Below are 15461 nucleotides of genomic sequence, written 5' to 3'. Positions count from 1 at the left end.
TGCTGTGGTTGAAAACTCAGTGTTTCTCAGCGACAGCGCAGAAACCTGTCTGATCTACAGAAGATCTGTGTGGAGGAGTGGGCCAAAATCCCTCCTGTAGTGTGTGCAAACCTGGTGAACAACTACAGGAAACAAACAAACAAAGGCTACTGTACCTAATATTAACATTGGTTTTCTTGGGTATTCAAATACCTATTTGCAGCTGTATCACACAAATCATTTGAAACATTCACACATTGTGAATTCTGCTTTTTAGATTATCTCTCTCACAGTGGACATGCACCTATGGTGAAAACTTCAGACCACTCCATGATTTCTAAGTAGGAGAATTTGCAATATGGCAGTGTGTTCAAATACTTATTTTCTTCTTTGTAAATACACCTCGTGGTTTTTCACTTTTGTGCTTCTGGTCCCATTTAACTGCGAAAAACAAGGGATTACTATCTTAGCGTTATTGCTCTCCCCACCTTCCATTGGTATGTTCAGTGAGGGATTTGAGAGCCCAAAACCCAACAGCGACAGCTCAAGTTCCTAAGTTTAAATTCAGTGAGGGGTTCGAGACCCCAAGACCCGACAGTGAGGGCTCCAGTTATCGGTCTTAAATTTAGCAAGAAGTTCGGAGCCCCAAGACCTGACAATCAGGGGTTCTTGACCCCAAGACCCAGACAGTTAGGGGTTCAAGGCCCTGACAATTTTGAAGACTTTCTAATATTGTAATAAAGAGAAGCACTTCTGAAATATGGGAAGTGCAAAGAACAAAACCAAATTAACGCTATGCACAACGATAACAAGTAAGGGAGTTTTGGGGAGAGAAAGATGGTTGAGAAACAACAAAGTTTTGAACGTTGATTAAAAAAAAAAAAACTGTAAAATATCTGAAAATGTGGTTGACTGTTAGATTTATATGCAAATAGGGACAGAAGCTTTTTAACAAGACTATGTTTAGGGCAAGTCACTGACAACTGTGTATTGCCTGTGGTCTGATATGTCCAGTTGGCCAAGGGAAGAATGTCAGCATGTGGTCGTAAGCTGGGTTCTCCCAATGACAAGAATCAAGAAGAGTGTTGTTGTTGTTGTTGTTCTTCTTCTATTCCTTTCGGTTTTTCCTGTTAGGGGTCGCCACAGCATGTCATCTTTTTCCATCTTGGCCTATCTCCTGCATCTTCCTCTCTAACACCCAATTTCCTCATGTCCTCACAACATCCATCAACCTTTTCTTTTGTCGTCCTCTCGCTCTTTTACCTGGCAAATCCATCCTCAGCACCCTTCTACCAATATACTCACTCTCTCACCTCTGGACATGTCCAAACCATTGAAGTCTGCTCTCTCGAACCTTGTCTCCAAAACATTCAACTTTGGCTGTCCCTCTAATTAGCTCACTTCTAATCCTATCCAACCTGCTCACTCCGAGTGAGAACCTCTTAATTTCTGCCACCTCCAGTTCTATTTCCTGTTGTCTCTTCAGTGCCACCGTCTCTAATCCGTACATCATGGCCAGCCTCACCACTGTTTTATAAACTTAGCCCTTCATCCTAGCAGAGTCTCTCATAATCATGTTCCAACCTGCTTGGACCATTTCTTCACTTCATTACCACACTCACCATTGCTCTAGTGATTCCCAAACAGTGTGCCGGGGTACATTAGTGTGCCGTGAGCGCTCTTCAGGTGTGCCATGGGAAGTCATTCAATTTTATGTAACTGCTAAAAAAAACATTTATTCAAAGAAATAATGTATCTTTATTCATCTATTTATGTCAGTGAGGCACAATGACAGACAGAACAAAAAAATCCTCTTCTATTAGATGGCAGAGGGTACACACAGTCATTAATGTATCTATTTTTGGTGGCATTTACTTTTGTTCATGTGCCGTGGGATTTTTCAACTGTAAAATATGTGCCTTGGCTCTAAAAAGGTTGGAAATCACTGCTCTAGAATATTAACCCCAAGTATTTGAATTCATCCACCCTCGCTATCTCTTCTCCATGTAGCCTCACTTCCCCCTCCACTCCTCTCATTCACGCACATATATTGTTTTACTTTGACTAATCTTCATTCCTCTCCTTTCCTTTTCTCACCTCATCTTTCAGCCTATCCATTACCACAGTGAACAGGAAAGGTCTCAGAGCCCATCCTTGATGCAATCCCACCTTCACCTTAAATTCTTCTGTTACGCTTACGCCACACCTCACCACTGTTCTGGTGCCCTCCTAATATGTCCTGTACTATTCTAACATATTTCTCCGCCACACCAGACTTCCGCATGCAGTACCACAGTTCCTTTTTTGATACTCTGTCATGGGCTTTCTCTAGATCCACAAAGACACAAAGTCAGATGGTATTGAGTCAAAACATTTATGGTTTTATATTCAACCCGATGGATTGTATTTTTTCACAAATAACACCAAACTCATTGCATTTATCAGCTGTTTCGAGTTCTGCAGTTATCTCATTCGGGGCGAGGGGGGGGGGGTGAGCTTGTCAACCACAACAAACAGAGTGCAAGTATTGTTGAGGTTATTACTGATAATTTCAGAAAAGTATTGTCTAACCCTGATTAAATCTTGGTCAAAATTACAAACACAATCTCTGTAGAGGTCATAGGCAATTTGGAGTTCATTATTTTTCACTTACATTCTACTTTCCTACACTTTGATTTAGAGCTCGTGACCATCACTATGCTCCTTCACAATGTTTTAGGTCACTTCAAGATGGTCTTGGTTTTAACAGGAATGACAGCATTCGTCACATTTTAGATTTTCGAGGTGAAGTTGTCCGAACGTTAATCAAAGCGCAAAGTAGAGCGGGATTACCATATACCACTTAATACAAAGGGAAGATTGATTCAATCACAATACACCAAATGTTCTGAGGTTCAAAGAATTGAAATGTTCATGATTGTAATTTTTTTGTTTGGAGGACAACCGGTTCATTTGGATTCTGAGATGGTGGCTGATATCGAGAAACCCGGCAGCCGCAGCCACCCGCCACACACACACACACACCACACACACACACACACACATTGTCCTTAATTCTTTAGGTGGAGGCAGGACTCGTTCATTGGTCCTGGATGATCTATCACTCCGGGGGTCCTCTGGATTGGCACGAAATTTTAGTATCACACTTCTGACACCAAAGTGTTGTGGCAAAATCTTTTTCTGACACCATAAGGAAGGGAGCAATCTTGTCTTTGTTGGTTTTTATTACAAAAAGAAAAAAAAGTCTTTGCAAATAGTGGAAAAGATATAGTATAGTCACCCCTTACTAAAAGCCCCTTAATTATATTAATGTGAGACCGAGAAAGAGAAAACAAAACAATTATCTGTGTCCAGCTCCACCAAGTTTTATACACATGAAGCCAGTAGAACAACAAAATGATTAAACATCTTTTTTTCCTTTCAGCTTGTCCTGTTAGGGGTCACCACAGCGTGTCATCTTTCTCTATCTGAGCCTCCATCTGAGCCCAACTAGTTAACACATTTTCCAGATGATTCTTTTGAATAAATGTCATGGAATTTCATTAAAACACCTTTTTTATTCTGGCTGACGGAATACTGGTCACTGCTCCTGAATTGTCGTGTGTTGCATTGTCTCCAGCCTTTCGCTTCTCCGTCAAAAGATCCTCATGGTGCTCCTGAACGTCAAAAGATCCTCGTGGTGCTCCGGAACCAACTCATCGATGTCCTCAGCCTTTCCCAGTGAACCAATTTCCTCAACTTCAGCTTCAACCTCCACTTTGAACCTCTTAAATTCCCTTGGTGGAGAAGCAACAACAGCATGAGTCCACATGCACGCATGTCTTTTTATATTTCGTGACGATTTCTTATTTTGCTTTGATGGACAAAACAACCCTCGTCTTTTTCTTACTGTCACTGGCCATCAAAATTTTGAGGCCCATGGTGAAAAAAAAAAGAATAAATCTGCGAAGTTGAACAGTACGAGTGGGCACAAGCGTATGACAATGGATTCGGTGATGAAGATACAGGAACTGCGTCACGGGTAAAGATTGACTCCCCCCAAAAGAAGATTGATGTCACTGATAGCCAATGGGATGCCAGAAAAATGCTCCTGCCGGTGGCCAGTGGGAGAGAAGCTGGATCACGCCGCGTTCAAAACAAGACAAATTACTGGATGTTTGTGTTCGGTGGAATCCAGCACCATATTTTACATTTTGTATCTTGAATTTCTTTCATAACTGCTTCTTTTTCTTTCGGCTTGTCCCGTTAGGGGTTGCCAAAGTGTGTCATCTTTTTCCATCCAAGCCCATCTCATGTATCTTCCTCTCTAACACCCACTATGCTCATGTCTTCCCTCACAACATCCATCAACCTTCTCTTTGGTCTTCTTCTCACTCTTTTGCCTGGCAGCTCCATCCTCAGCACCCTTCTACCAATATACTCACTCTCTCGCCTCTGGACATATCCAAACCATTGAAGTCTGCACTCTCAAACCTCGTCTCCAAAACATCCAACTTTGGCTGTCCCTAAAATGAGCTCATGTCTAATTCTATCCAACCTGCTCACTCCATGCGAGAACCTCAACATCTTCATTTCTGCCACCTCCAGTTCTGCTTCCTCTTGTCTCTCCAGTGCCACTGTCTCTAATCCATACATCATGCCCGGCCTCGCTACTGTTTTATAAACTTTTCCCTTCATCCTAGCAGAGACTCTTCTGTGACTGAACACACCTGACACCTTCTGCCACCTGTTCTAACCTGCTTGGACATGTTTCTTCACTTCCTTCCCACGCTCACTATTGCTCTGGATTGTTGACCCCAAGTATTTGAAGTCGTCCACCCTCGCTATCTAATCGCCCTGGAGCCTCACTCTTCCCCGTCCACCCCTCTCATTCACGCACATATATTCTGTTTTGCTTCAGCTAATCTTCATTCCTCTCCTTTCCATTGCATGTCTCCATCTTTCTAAATGTTCCTCCACCTGCTCTCTGTTTTCACTGCATATCACAATATCATCTGTGAACATCATGGTCCAAGGGGATTCCAGTCTAACCTCATCTGTCAGCCCATCTATTACCACTGCAACCAGGAAGGGGCTCAGGGCTGAACCCTGAAGCAGTCCCACCTCCACCTTAAATTCTTCTGTCACACCGACGGCACATCTCACCATTGTTCTGCTCCCATCATACATGTCCTGTACTATTCTAACGTATTTCCCCGGGACACCAGACTTACACATGCAGTACCACAGTTCCTCTCTTGATACTGTGTCATGGGCTTTCTCTAGATCCACAAACACACAATGTAGCTCCTCCTGACCTTTCGGGTACTTTTCCAAGAGCATCCTCAAAGCAAATAATGCATCTGTGGCACTCTTTCTAGTCATGAAACCATACTGTTGCTCCCAGATAATGACTTCTGTCCTGGGTCTATCCTCCACTACTTTTTCCCATAACTTCATTGTGTGGCTCATCAACTTTATTCCTCTATAGTTACCACAGCTCTGCAAGTCATATTTATTCTTCAAAATGGGAACTAGCACACTTCTCCTCCATTCTACACGCATCTTTTCGCCCGCTAGTATTCTGTTGAATAAGTTGGTCAAAAACTCCACAGCCACCTCTCCAAATTGCTTCCATACCTCCACCAGTATGACATCAGGACCAACTACCTTTCCATTTTTCATTCTTTGTCGTGCATTTTGAACTTCCCCCTTGCTAATCATTGCTTTTTCCTGGTCCTTCACATTTGCCTCTTCTACTCTTCTTTCTCTCTCATTTTTTTCCATTCATCAATTTCTCTAAGTATTTTTTCCATCTATTTAGCACACTCCTGTAACCAGTCAACACATTTCCATCACTATCCTTAACCACCCTTACCTGCTGCACATTCTTCCCATCTCTATCCCTCTGTATGGCCAACCTGTAGAGAAACCTCAGCAGAACAGTGGTGAGGTGTGCCATAGGTATAACAGAAGAATTTAAGGTGGAGGTGGGACTGCATCAAGGATCAGCTCTGAGCCCCTTCCTAGTTGCAGTGGTAATAGATGGGCTGACAGATGAGGTTAGACTGGAATCCCCTTGGACCATGATGTTCACAGATGATATTGTGATATGCAGTGAAAACAGAGAGCAGGTGGAGGAACATTTAGAAAGATGGAGGCATGCACTGGAAAGGAGAGGAATGAAGATTAGCTGAAGCAAAACAGAATACATGTGCGTGAATGAGAAGGGTGCGGGGGGAAGCGTGAGGCTACAGGGAGCTTGAGCGGACAGTCTAAATTTATACGGAGGTATTTCTGTGATTCCATCAGATATGTTCTGTTAAATTTGTTATGTATTTAACCACGTAGTCACGGCTGCCTTTTTGTACAGTCTTGCTTTGGGGGAAGAGCTCAAGTGGAGTGTCGAAATTTTTATTGAGGTTTATTCAGTCAGAATAAAAGGAGACTGTCTCCCAAAAGGTCCTACGGTCACATCTTCCTTGAAACCGACACAGCGCAGAAACTCGCGGTCACATATGCGCACCTCTGGAATATGATTGGTAAATCCCTTTGAATTAGAAAAGCTCCAAAAAGCAGCATTATAGTATTATATTTAGATCTCTCTAGTCTGTTTGTTTGTTTGAACCAAAAATATGAGGAACAACAAAGATAAAGAGAATATTGAAGTAATTGAAATGTAGAATAATTACTTGTAATTATCTGAGGATTCCCGAAATTGCCCCTATACTAGGTGAGATTGTGAGTATGACTGCTGTCTGTCTCCATTTGCGTTGCAATTGTCTGGCAACCAGTTCAGGGTGTACCCTGCCTCCTGCCTAACAACAGTTGGGATAGGCTCCAACACTTCCATGACCCTTGTGAGGATAACCGGCTCAGAAAATTAATAGATGGATATTTTTATTGGCAAGGGGCACGGTGGCGCAGCTGTACACCCTTAGCCTCACAGATCTGAAGACCGGGTTTCAAATCCCGGTCCCGCTTGTGTGGAGTTTCCATGTTCTCCCTGTACCAACATGGGTTTTCTTCTGGCACCCCTGTTTCCTCCCACATCCCCAAAACATGCATTAATTGCCCATAGTTGTGATTGTGAGTGCTGTTGTCTGTCTCTGTGCCCACTGTGATTGGCTGGGAACCAGTTCAGGGTGTACCCTGCCTCCTGCCCAGTGATAGCTGGGATAGGCTCCAGCACTGTCGTGACCCTCGGGGGTGGCTCAGAAAATGGATGGATGGATGGATATTGTTGGCACTAGTCAAACCAAAAGTGTGGATTAACCCGTGGTTAATTCCACTGATATAAATACATTGGCCCAATTCTGAAAAGCATAATATTAATTACTTACTTTTAGGGGTGAGAATATCAGTTCTGTGAAAACACACAACTCACAACCCTGAGTTCAGATCCGCAATTTGTTTGCAGTCACAGTTAAGTTTTGTTTGAAACAATCTTTATTTTCACTACTGTCATGCTCAAAGCAACACTATTTATATAGCAGCCTTTATAATCTAAAATTGTAACAAGTGATTTCCAGCTATTTGAATGACAAAAAAGCCTTAAAGGTATTTTACACTGAAGAGAAGACAAGACTAGACTATCTGACTAAAGTGTGTTCCACTTGGGCAGAAAAGGACTTTGTGCGGTCTGCTGATTACTGATGTTGCGTGTATGTTCATGTCTGCGTGTGGTGTTTGAGAAACAAATGCTGGAATCTTAGCCAAGTGTTTGGTGAAAGTCTGCTGTTCCTGAGACCGTTACAGAAAAAGCATCTGATCACAAAAACAGATTCCATTGAGGGGAAAGGAAGAAACGGCATCTGCTCAAAATCTTAGAAATAGAGCAACTCAACAGTCAGACAAGATAATAAGAGTGATTGGACTACATTATTAGGTTGGGATGATTATCAGTGTGCATTCAAAGTTAATTCTGTAACTAGTACAGTCTTAATTTCAACATCAAACAACCTTCAGTCATGACTTTGTCTTTTCTGTTTTTTGTGTTTTTAATGTAGTGCTGTATGTGTCTTTATGTGTAGCTGTGCTTTTTGTGGTTTAATGTTATGTATATTTTGCAGAGCTATGTGTCTTATGCTCATATTTCTGTGACCTTCAGTGCGAGTCCAAGAATGTAGGCCTTTTGGTTATCTGTCAGCGATCGACTAATTGGGTACGTTTTTTGTTTAACTTTGTCAAGAACACAGATTTTCACAACATTCCTACTTGCTTTGCGTTGCATTTTTATTACAATTTGAAGTTGATGCGCAATTTTCTTTTCAGCATTTTGGACATTTCCCAGGTCAGATCCCATTGTTTGAGCTTCCACCAAATATTTACAGGATAATCAGGAGCAATTCACCAAATGTACTAGGGCTACACCGCCCATCCACCAGCACTGACAGCATCTACTCCACGTGGATGCTTTGAAGGTATTTTTCCAGTATTCATCTTGATACCAACTTGGCCAAATTCCGTCGGGTATTTACCGTTTTATGGTTTTTGAGAATGTTTTTTGATTTTGTATTTTGCTGAAGTGAGCATGGCTGGGATCATATGTTACTTTATTTAGTGGCGCTACTGAAACCTGGCAAGCCGCCAGGCCAAGACACATAATACCGCCCGATCACACTACAAACCCCGGTAACAAAACTAGTGGAATTCCTCCTTTTGCCTACATTGGTGGAACACGTACCATTGGCTGATCATCAACACGGATTCAGGAAACAGTGCAGCACCGTCACTGCGCTCCGTCAAATAACGTCAGCTATCATCAACGGCTTCAAGTGCAAGAAACTGCAAAAGAACAGTGCTGGTGGCGCTTGACCCATCCAAGGCCTTCAGCGTCGTCAGCATTGCCAAACTCACCAACGACCTTCTCGCACCACGCTTCAAAACCAAATCAAGCGACAGTTGTTATCATATCTACGCGAACAAAGCAATCGGAAGGTCCGTCCTCAACTACAGCGCTCCAGTGTGGTCTCCCTTGCTGAAGCCATCACACTGGAAGAAGCTCCAGACTCGGCAGAACGCCGCCCTCAGAGTCACCACCGGCTGCCTGGCCATGGCTAACGAGGACCACCTGCATCGTGAGACCAAAATTCTACAAGTGAAGCAACACAACGAACTACTCGCACGGCAGTATCTGCTACGCTGCCAGCTACACATGCACCCGTGCCATCAGGTGTCAAACGAATCACCTCAACCATGCTTACTTCGCCATGACGTCCGTAGATACCGTCGAGACATCAACGAAGACATCCCCACCGACACTGTGTTTGACAAACAAGCCGACTGAGAAGGGCTATGTAGGCTCCATCGAACGGCGGTTGAAGACGCAGTGGCCGGCTACACTACCCCCGAGATGGACAAAACCGAAATTGATCTTCCGCGGGCCACAAGATCAAAACTATCGCAACTCCGCTCCAAACGAAGCTGCATGCTCAATGACTATATGGCTTGTGTTGACAATACTATCGTCAACCTCGTAATGGACCTGTGGAAATGACCACAGTGTGGCCAGAAGTGGCTGCCTTCCTGGAACTAGAAGTCGACTCAACAATGTGATTGCCTGGCTACAACAATAACAACCACACCAAAACCATAGCAGGAGTCTGAAAATGATGACAGTTTTTTCCCTCCGCAAAATGACAAGCTTTTGTTAGTGCCACCAACTCAGCTGCTTGTGACAAGTAATGTGAAAGGATGGGGGAAAAGAATATGACTCTAAAATCATCAACAATCGCAAAGCCTCTGTGGCATTAACCAGTATCATGAATGAGAGCCATCTACATAAAAGACCAAATCCGGATTTTGGAAGGGTATATTAAAAAAGGTCAACATGAGGTGTACATGAGTGCTATAATTGCATTATGCAAAAATGTGGATCCCCCTTATCAGGGAGTGGCATGAGAGTAGCTGGGTTCAGAGTTTTGCAACAATGTACTGAAAGATGAGGAAGGCCCCACAACACGATGTTGTATCTGAGCCACCGCACAACAGACAAGTGTGATGAGCTTTGCTCTTGCAAAATAGAACTTACACAGTGGAGGACATACAGAGTGAGCAGCACATACCCCACATAGTCACGTGTAGCAGGTACAACCTGTCCACAGGCCACCAACGCACGAAGGTACCCAGGAAGACCTTGTGCCACTGGATCAAACTGAGGTGAGAAATACCCCACTGTACTGAGATGGTCATGATGGCGCTGAAGCAACACTCGTCATGTTTCCGTAGCGTTCATCTACAAAGGCACTGGTAGCCTCAGGTGTCCATTTAACATACAATGAGGAAGTCAGTGACCTGTCCAGAGGGAGAGGACGCACAGCAGAGTAATAATCTGAATAATTTGGGATGAAATGTCTACAAGACCACATGCCCAAAAACGACAGCACGTGTTTTTATGTGAGTGGCTTGGGTGTGTCAACAATAGCCTGCACTCAAGCTGGAGAAAGCATTTTCCCTTTGAGTGAAGATTTGTCCTAGAAATGTCTTATGATACAAACTGCAGTTTCGATAAGGATGCTTTGTGGGCTTCTGACGCAAGTTGTTTTAAGAAAGTGTCAGGTTTATCACCTAACTACTGGAATAAACACACAAATAGACAGAAGACTTAATTCAAATACTCATGAGGAGAAGGGGATACACTGATCAGTTAAAATTTCCAACCCCATTCTGAATTCTACTAAATGCATTAACGTATTTACAATAATTCTAACATTTCCCTCCTGTTTATTATTTGCACAAATTCTCATATCATCCAGTAACTTCTTCTAACAATTTTCCGTTGTAAAATTATTTTTATGAAAACAAATACATGTGCACTCAGGCAAAAATGTTTTTGCTCATAATCAGAATCTAGAACCAAGTCAGGCAAGTTTAATGGAAAACTGTCATCGCCTTAACTGTCATTGACATTTTTCATCATTAAAGAATACATTTCCACCACCTGTTCCTTCGTGGGTGAGACAGCAGTGTTAATAAGTTTCAAAATGAGAGCATGCACACAAGGAATACAACAACATCCACACAAGGTCAAAATTCCTGCAAAAACAGTGATTGATACCAAAAGTCAGAACACCAGGACTTTGCATTTTTCAAAGACATTCATCCAGGAATCCCACACATCAGGCATCTAGTCTCCCATACAATATATATTAAATCATTTGTTATACACCATTTATTCTGTCTGTAAGTACTGTGTCTTGTTCCACCATCTGTTGGACTTGACCACAGGATAAATACAGCACTAATTGAGTTTACCGGTACACACACTTGTAAGCTAAAGCTAAAAATTGGTTCATACACACAAGAACTTAACTGGCGCGCAATTTGTTTCTGGAGTGTCAAAGGTCCTTTGTTATAGGACAACATTCCGATGCCCCATAGATATCTCATGAGCAGAAAGAATGTTATTATGATTGTGACCACGCCATAGCCTCCCATTTCAGGACCTAACCACTTTAGGTAGGTAGGTATTTTGTCTAGGTCTCCCTATAGGTTTGGTGTCTTTAAATTTCTTCACTGGCCTTCAATTATTTTCAGATACTATAAATCAGCACCCATTTTATAGCCTGTCTTTTCCTTACCTTCCCAATGGACCCTATGCTGAAATGACCTTTTTAGAATGTGTCAAATGAATCCAAGTTGACCTTTCTGCTATTTTTTAAGCTGTTGGTTTTGTCAATAACACTTGGAATCGACTTTCCCACATTGGAGAGTTCCGATGTTTCTTCTTAACACTTCTCACAAGCACCCAGTTTCCCAGCTCCACTAATATGGCCTCCTGCTGAGAGCCAGGAAGATCCACTTCACTTATGTTTGATGTCTGTTTTTTCATTTTTTCATTTTTCTCAGCTAAATTCAAATCATCATTAGTTTCCTAGTGGTTCTTAAATTGAGATAGTTTATCAGGCCTTCCAAACAATGTTTCATGGGGTGTTAGTCCTGATGTATCTGACTTTGGTGCAGGCAGCGTGGGGTTGATTCCCGCTCAGTGATGGTGTCAATATCTACCCTGCGACTGACTGGTGACCAGCTCAGGGTGTAGTCTGCCCTTCGCCCGAAGCTAGCTAGGATAGGCTCCAGATTGACCCTTATGAGGATAAGCGGCTTGGATAAAGAATGAAAAGTTGGTGGGGAAGGAAACCTTCCTCATTTGTTCAGAAGTTACCATATGGGTTGTTTAGCACAGATCAAACATGCTTTACAAAAAATTTTTGAATAAGAATTAAAGCCATAAATCTGATGTAACTGGTCTCCCATATCCCTCCTGTTTGAGATGTGACAAAACCATGGCTCAAAATGGCCTCCCATTTAAAAAGGTTTGCGGTAAAACGTTTTTTTGGTCTGTGCTAACATGAACTCTATCTTTTTGTATTGCCCCTTGTTTTTGTCAAGATTACTGTTTTTGTATTGGGCTTTGTTGTTGCCCATCAAAGAGTGTTTCGGTCTCTATGCATTGTCTCTTTTAGTCCCAGAAATTATTTAGAAGCTGCTTCTTTTGCTGTTCTGTCTGCAAAATCATTTCCTTTAGAGACTGAGTGTGAGTATGTCCGTGTGTGTGCGTGTTTGTGTTTGCATTTGCATATAGCTAGCTGTTGGCTGAGCTGAGTGATTTGATGGTAACCGCTCAGCTTTTATGACAGTTTCTACATGTTGCTGCACTAAATTGAGATCGTAAAATGACCTTTAGAATCTCCCATCTAGATAAAGGGTTTTTTATAATCTGGCAAGGTTACTGCTGTGCATGACACTAAGATTTGTTTTATTTCACTAAGAGATTTTTCTGCTTAGGCTGTCCATTTCAACAATGATGTCATTTTAAAGTCTTCCTCATACATTATTTTACTCAGGGGTGCAGTGATTTCTGCATAATTTAGAATCCAGATTCTGAAATAATTTGATGGGCCTAAAAATGACATCTGTTTCGGTTTGAATTTACAGAGTCTCAAGAATAGCAGTTTTTTCTATCCTCTACTACATTTCTTGCTCCTGTCCTTCATCTCGGTAAAAGGTATCTGTACACCTCTTTCTTTTTGCTCTCCAAATTTTCCAATTTTCCTTATCTTCTACGTATTTATCTATGTTGGCTTTGTTTGAACTAATACCTTCCATAGCCTTTTTAACATCATCCATGGTCCAAGTCTTATGGCCTATACACTAAAATAGTCAGGCACTATTTCAAGTCAGTTCCGTCTGATCATCATCATCTTTTCTATAGAACATTAATTGTTCTTTTTCATTCTCGCTTTTTCATAAACACTTTGTCATCCAGCTGCACTATGCTGCTACATGACTTAGGTCTCTCCTGAGGTCAAAGGGAGTGTTTGCAAAAGCACCAGCCCCTGCCCCACACTTAGACAGTATGCTGAGAGAGCTTTTTGGCATTTACATTACACCAGTATCCTTTCTGTCCTGAACACTCTTCTTCCAATTCAAATTATTAATTTATTTACTCCCATTGAATTATACCCCTTTAACACATCACAAGTTAGGGAACCCTTTTAATCCATTTGCCAAATTCAAGAACACAATGGACCAATTACAATATTACTTTTAAATCTGTCCCTCTTTTTTCTGCCTTTTCTAACCACCATTTGGATATTGTTACACCCATCTTAGCCTGTTTTGTTAAGGTTACCTTTATTTCTTCATTTTGTGTCATCTCTCAACTGGATTTTTTTTTTTTAATTAAGATGGCTAGTGAAATTTGATTTTGTAATCCATTTATCTAAATATTTTATCTTATCTGGGCTTAGTGTTTCAACAAATTTCCAGTCCTTGCAAGTTAAATTGTCCCTTTCCTTTTGTTTACTACTACATTCCCCCATTTTGCGCATTTGGAGCCAACACATTACATTTTTTTGTGAACACCCTACATGGGCGTCCTCTCTACCGCACAGAGGACCCGGAAGGATGGCCAAATGGGTCACCCAGGAAAGATTGGAGGAAGAGGACTTGGATGCACCGGCCTAAGGCACTCAAGGGCTGGAAGCATGGGGCGGCAAAACAAACTGAATGGAAGTCATTGTCTGAGTCAAAATCAGGCAGTAGCCATATAAATTTAGGTCTTCCTCGCAATTTGAAAAATCCAAGTCTAGCAAAATATGTAGTGGAGAGTGGGTCATAGTCGGAACATAGTCAGGGCACATGGGTGGTACAGATGGTGCGGTAAGTGAGGGCAATGTGATGGAACCCACCCGGAGAGCCTTGGTCCTCAGGCTGGTAACGCTGGGAGGCAGGCAAGCGACGTGCCCGACGGCGTGGTCGGCAATGCGGAGTCTTCCCTGCTGGTTCCTGTTTGGGCCAGTTCATTCTGTCATAGATTAGCGGCACGGAGGCGGACCCAAATGTAGGACTTCCAGGCAAAGGCATAATGTTCAGAGTGGTTTTATTCCAAAAGCAGGTCAATACCAAAAGGCAGTCCAAAACAAGGCAGAGGCACCAAAACGCAATGGTAGATAAGATAAAAAAAAAAAAGTCAAACAAGGTCTGATGACTATGAGGCAAACCAAGAAGCATAACAAGACATGATTAAACTAAAATGGTATAGATTCAGTCTGGCAAAGACTTGCTCTAAACTAACTTATGCACAGTAGCAGAGTATCCAAAACTGCAGTGAAGCATGCGCAATGAACTGGCAAATGCCGATGTCACATTTACCACTAAGTTAATTTGTGTCTCAAATGTGACACAGCTGTGACAGCTGTTGGAGGTGGTACGATCTAGAGCAGTGGCCTGGGCATACTGCTCACAGGAAGCGCCGCCCACGACAGTGGCCAGACCATGCCCATGACATGAAGTCCTTTGAACGCCTTGTGTTGGACCACCTCAAGAGCGTCACAGGTCCCCAACTGGATCCAATGCAGTTTGCCTATTGACCTAACAGGTCTGCGGATGATGCCGTCAACATGGGTCTGCACTTCATCCTTGAACATCTTGACAGCGAGGGTACTTATCCAAAGAGCCTGCTCGTGAACTTCAGGTCTGCATTCAACACCATCATCCCTGAACTTCTCTCCTCAAAACTTCTCCAGCTCGGTCTCTCTCCTAGTGGATCTTCAACTTCCTGACGAGCAGAACACACCAGGTGAGGCTGGAGGACACTACCTCATCCACACTCACCCCAAGGATGTGTCCTGTCCCCTCTTCTTCTCGCTCTACACGAACGACTAGACCTCGTGGCATCCGATGGTCAAACTCCTGAAGTTCGCAGATGACACCACGGTCATCGGCCTTATCAAAGATAGTGACAAGTCTGCATATCGACAGGAACTGGCGCTTTGGTGTGGTCAACACAACCTGGTATTGAACATTCTAAAAACTGTGGAGATGATTGTGGACTTCAGAAGGCATCGTTCATCACAGATGCCCCTGACGCTGTCCAACTGTCTTGTGTCAACCGTCAAGACCTTCAAGTCCTTGGGAATTACATTCTCACAGGACCTGAAGTGGGGGACGAACATCAACTCCATACTCAAAAAGCCCAGGAAAGGATATACTTGCGC

The sequence above is a fragment of the Syngnathoides biaculeatus genome, chromosome 17 (assembly GCF_019802595.1).
Source record: "Syngnathoides biaculeatus isolate LvHL_M chromosome 17, ASM1980259v1, whole genome shotgun sequence".
Lineage (NCBI taxonomy): Eukaryota > Metazoa > Chordata > Actinopteri > Syngnathiformes > Syngnathidae > Syngnathoides > Syngnathoides biaculeatus.
Note: the sequence above shows the minus strand (reverse complement) of the source record.